Source organism: Watersipora subatra, chromosome 8 (genome assembly GCF_963576615.1).
Source record: "Watersipora subatra chromosome 8, tzWatSuba1.1, whole genome shotgun sequence".
NCBI classification, from domain to species: domain Eukaryota; kingdom Metazoa; phylum Bryozoa; class Gymnolaemata; order Cheilostomatida; family Watersiporidae; genus Watersipora; species Watersipora subatra.
In genome coordinates this window covers 58,648,178-58,654,351 of record NC_088715.1, presented here as the reverse complement: position 1 = coordinate 58,654,351, position 6,174 = coordinate 58,648,178, and positions in this window count along the sequence as shown.

Sequence of the window (6,174 nt, the reverse complement as noted above, 5' to 3'; positions counted from 1 at the left end):
CAGGTGAAAGCACAGGTGAGCAGCAACTTCTCCACAACTTCTTCATTGTTTTCTGCCCAGCTGTTCCCAAAAAAGTTGCAACTGCAGCTTGGGAAGACTCTTACACTGTCTTTTCTTACGGCTGAAATAAGCTGTGAAAGTCTTCAGCACACATAAGCTCTCGAATATGTAGGCCAGTAAGTACACTTTCCTTTGAAAACTGTCTTAAAAACTTCTTCCCAAGATATTGAAAGGCTGACTCAAACTGATTCATACTTTTATAAAAAGTTTCCTTCAGCTAAAATATAAATGGCAGGCTTTTTCATCTAACTCTGTTATTTTTTTCTGTATAGAAATGATAACCTCACCACAAATATAACAAAATTTATCTGTGCTGTTCGCACAACCACGAGACATATTGCAAGATTTTACCACAGGGCTATACACAATCAAGGAAACAACAAAAATGACTGTCACCGTTAATACATAACCCTTTCTATAAAATGGCCCATAGGAAGTACTTTCAGTGTATACAATTGGTAACTTAGTGAGTCTTTGTGCTTATCATCATACCAATGATATAAACTAGGCCTAGTTCTTTGGACAGTGCCACCCACAGAACCCTGTTGATGGGTGGAGATGCAATTATTTGATAAAGTTGTACAGCAAGGGCGTAGGCTGAATAGCATACACAGTGTTTTGGAGAACACAATTAACAAAGCTAAGTTGTTTCATCAGCTACTATGAGGTTATATTTTATACACATACTATAAGCTTTATGATATACTCTGGTCTGAAAGAACATGAGTTGGCTTAGTGCACATTGATTAAAAAGGCATATTTTAAAAATAAAAGCCAATAAACTATTTTAAACACTATATTCTTGTTCACTGGTCTTGACTTGGTAAAAATCAACTCAGATTTACCAAAGATCAATTCAGTTTTACCGAGAAAAATTTCGGCTGTAGCCCAGTGTAATAAATTCATAGTATCTGGTGACTAACTAATCCAGTAGGTTTCGAGTGTGTTAGGTTAGTGGCTATCCCTGCAGGAACACTACATGACACCTCAAAAAGTAGTACACCATGAAAAAGGGATACATGAAAGCGCTGCAGCATCATATACCATCACATGGTATTATATTTCATTGGGTTATTGATCTTTTAATTGTATCGATCTGTTCCTGCCACAGTAAGGTAAAATAGTTGGTAAAGGATTAGCGATTCATTGTTTAAAAGTTACAAAACATGCTGACTTGTTTTGTTCCTTTCTCAACCACATTTTATTCAAGGGCTAATACTGTATCTTCTACAAGCGGCGTGCAGCAGGAAATAAGTAAGATATTACATTCCATGCAAAAGAGAGTAGTGCAGAATAGCACTGTGTTTAGCTTGTCAAGTACCATTTAAGTTATGAATTGAAAATGTCTGTCGAATCCGGTGGACACTATCGCTCTATTGTTAACTTGAGTAACTGGTTAACAAGGTTTTAAGTTTGTCTGTGAGCTCTTTTGACAATCTGGCACTTTCAACAACAGTCGGTTCAAAACTGTTAAAACTAGTTGACGTTTGATAGCACCATTTAATCAATTTATTGATTTAATATGCAGATGATTATGTCAGTATGAAGTGCTGTTATGATACCCACTCACAATAATTAGGACACAGTTTTAATCATTCAGTGGTGATAATTTACACCAGTTAGCTCGATGTCGACTCTGGGCCGACTCTTCTAAAGCATTGCATCATACTCATTTGGTTCACTCTCAAGTTCTAGACTGCTGTCAATTGCTAACACGAGTAGAGATGAACTCCTGTTTGGGTTTCTTGCTTGTTTTCCTGTTCAGCATACCAGCCATATTGTCATATCACGTGAGTACACCCACTCTGGCGTTCGATTCTTTTGAGGACCATAACTTAAATTACTAAAATTGCCAAACTTGATACTAAAGTGTAGTTTCAAGTAAATTGATACTATTTTGTAAAATAAAATTGTTACAAGCATTTAACTTCTGTAACAAGTTATAGCTCAACTAAATCAGTGCGTAGAATCTTTTCTTCATAAATATCACATCGAATGTTTTGAAAACGTTTCAGAAAGATCAACAAGTCAAAAAGCATTGTAAATGTTTTTCTAAAACTTAAAAAACTGTTTGTCTGAGGTTCTTTTCGACAGTCTAATTATTTCCACAAAGTTGTTATTAAATATCAATTTTTTATTTGTATACAAGCTAAAATAACCACTCTTTCTTTTCTGCATCAGTGTCTTGTAACTTTTAAAAGTACAAAAAGTCAGCATAAAGCTCACGAAGTTAACTTTATGAGACAGAAAGGGGATAAAAGTACACTATATTTACTACCCTCAAATTTGCTTGTCAAGCTTGTGGGGTGTTTACATTGGTTTAAACTAGCTAGTATCAGAAATATAAAAAAGCAGAATTAGAACCAATTGAATTAAAAAAATAAGTTTAAAAATTTTTACGTACTGTGCCACAATTAGGAGACAATTTAAAAAATGGCTTCAATATAGTTTTGATTAGAAATGGAGTCAATACAAAAGTAAAATACGGGACAGCAAAAAGTTCCTTTTGATGACTGCACCTCATATAGAAAAGTGAAAATATACATCAATTGGTTTGCCAACAGCTTGAAACTACAATACAAAAATATTAAATTTGAAATATGTGTTACATGCTAATGGCAATTATCTTCTCTCAGCACCTTTTGCCTGTTGAGTTTTTATAATGTCAGTAACATAAAGATTATCAGTCTTGATGCATGGCACGCAAGCTATGAATGTAGTTATTATAACCACGGTCTTTGTCTTTATACTTTAGAGCTGTCTTTATACTTTCATGTTGTTTTCCTGGTGCTGCTATGAGGCTGTCATCATGCTGCACACTTGTTAAATAAACAATATCAAAAGACAATATACATGCTGTTGCTGCTCACTAATCTTTTCTAAAAGCTGTTACCATCCATATATTCATTTGTACAAAGCCATAGGTAAATTTTGTGAAAAAAATTACTTCGAACAGGTTTTGAACTCTTCACATTAACCTTAATAAACCAACACTCTAACACCTGCATCAATCAACTTCCTACCCTTACTCAGTATTAATTGAGTAGATATGTATACACCACACGACTTCTACCGGCACACTCGACTACTAGTTATTCAATGCCACATTTTGAGGTTTAGATATAACATTGTTTAACATGAGATTGGAACCTGTGACTTTGGATTAACGGCCCGAAACTACCACTTACTCTAGTCATCCTCATGCCAGGGCGTCTGAATAACTATACACATACTTATTCCTTGTACTTTATCTGCACATCTGATAATCTCTCACAGTACACTGAACTGACAGGGTGCCAGTAACAACTCGGGCCCTGCATCTTCATGATAAGCCCTGCTACTGTGCACGTGGGCCTTCATCACTCCCTATTGTATTATGATTGCTTATTCATATATGTATATTTATTTAGTTTATGTCTCTGTGTGCATCTGTTTTTATGATGAAAATGAACAAACACAAACACACTTACAACAAATACATAACCTCTCAGGAAGGGATTTAACTTTGGAGGCTCAATTAATGAGTTAATCAATCAACTAAGGGTATCATAAACCCTTTTTTGTTTTTGGTTATACTACTGTTGTTTGGCCTAATTTGAAAAACATTTCTATTTTTGAAATGAAATTATACTCAATAAAGTACTTTATATATTAAATAAATTAAATAAAGTGTGATGAATAAGAATTATAAACCGTGTAGCACATTTCCAGGAAATCTGTCAATGGGTGTATTATTTTTAAGCTAAACCAATTCTATCTTCAAAATCAGATCAGCTCCGTTGTCAAATACTCAAGAGTAGTGAGGCAAGGCTTTAGTAAAAATTTCCTACAGATTAAACAATATTTGTTTTTTAAAAGTTTTGAAGATTTGTTTTGTGTTTCATAATTTTCTATAATGCAACGCTGTACTTGGTAACATAAAATAAACCTGGGAATGCATGCAAGTTTTAGAATATTTCAAACTTGAGTTTTTTCGATAAAACCTTTTGAAAATGGAACTACTTAAGTGTTGCTATTAATTGTGGCAGTCTATTAATATTCATATATTCATATATTGTATATTTATGCAAATGTATATAAATACTGTGAAGAGCACAAGACAACACAAGTTGCCGCTAAGCTGGTTGTCCCTCTACCTTATCTTCAGGTACTAGTAATAGTAATAATAGTAATAGTAATAATGAAATACAACAATAGTGGGCATCCAATTTAGACCTGATCGTTTAGGAGTACAGAATAAACCTTCGTTCTGCTTGTATTTTTTGCTCTACTGTATAAAACAGGCAAACACAGAACACAGCATTTCACTAATTTTGAGTAGGAAACTGGGATAGAGATTTTTTGCGCCTTTTTTTTGTTTTACACCAAACAGACTTTGTTAGTTTGGTACACTCTGATGATTAATCCTGCTATAAACGCACCAGGAAACATTTGAAGCCTGGCAGACCAGCCAGCTATTGGGTTTTAAACAAAAAATACCACTTCTCTAAATGCTGTAACCCATATTATAGGATACTTAGTTGAGAGTAGTCATTGCCTATTGGTCTAGAACCACCTATTTTATAGATTGAACCCCGCGTTCAATCTATAAAATAGGCCACTGGTGCTGACAGGAATTACATTCTCTCTTAAATTGTTCTTTGCAGCTGGGCATGTCTGCAGTCGTTGAGGTTCCTTTGCCACCGGACTCAGACATATCTAGCCAAGATCAAAAAGTCATTGTTTGCACGAGAATGTTCTTAAAAACATGCACAGACATACTTAATATTTGAGGGAATGCTGTAAGCTGTCAGCACACTGTAAGCTGTCAGGATATCATGTGAGATCTGTAGCTCAACAATTGGTAACTTTTAGTCTCTCTCTTTTTCTTATTTGACTTAAAATTATTGTTATTTTTTAGCTGCAGGAATACTTATGGCCGATGCCTTTCTGACAGTTCTAACATGGCTGCCGCTATCAGTCGCGCTTATGCTAAGCAGGCATCATATTCAAACTTTGAGAGCTTGTTCACACATTTAGTAACAGGGTTCACAGCATTTAAACTAGAATCATATCTCGACATACGAGTGCCCAGCCATGCCAGAAAATCGAGATACGTGCAGCATTGCCAGCAATTTTCTTTCTTGAGATATGAGTAATCTTTGAAATACCAGAATACGAACCGGTTCTCAATGGCGACTATATGGCCAAGAATGCGAAAGGCCACTTTTAAGAATAACATAGCTCAATCTTTCTCCTCAAATCAGTTTGAAAAACCTTTTTAAAGATCGGTTAAAATTTATAGTGAACTTGAAGCAAAAAGCATCAAACTGGAAACAGATAATAAAAAATTAAAGTAAGTTTAGTAAAGGATTAAAATTTGGCTTCAAGTATGCGTTTAGAAAGCTAAATTTATTTAAGTTCAAAGTTTCTATTACGGAGCATCACAAAAGTTGAGTATACCAAACGCCTTGCTGCCTAGTCTCTCACACCGCCGTTAGCCACTACATCTATCTTGAAGGTAAAAGCTTAAAGTGGTGTACACAGTAATGTTACATTTCTTTGCAGATTTTAACAATTAAATAAGTATTTTTACACTTTGTTAGCGTAATTACTAAATTACGACAGTTAAAAACATTTTTCCGTTGTACTATCCTGTTTTACATGTATGTGTTTTTTCTTCATAGTATGGTAACGAATTATTATGTATTTAGCTATTTTATATGAAAAATAGTGCCTTGAGACGCGAGCGAACTGACATGCAAGTTCCGTCCCATAATGTATTTAGCTCGTATGTCAAGGTATGACTGTATTAGAAATTTATGATTTAGAACTATAACATGGAACCAAATGCAGTCTATGTAAGGAAAGAAGCGCATGAACCAAATTCGGAGGCCATCATATCAAATAAAGCTCTTTCCACTCAGCACTGCTCAATGCAATGCCTGGAAATAGATGAATGCAAAGTCTATGAGTTTGAAGAAAGGGCTGGTGTCTGCAAAGTTTATGATGAGCCTTTAGTCGCTCTAGCAGACGGACATTTTTCATCGAAAATTTTCTATGAAGGTAAGGAGTTTGAGTTTACATTCGTTCTAATAGCTGAAATCATTCAACTTTTAAAAATACTCGTTCTTT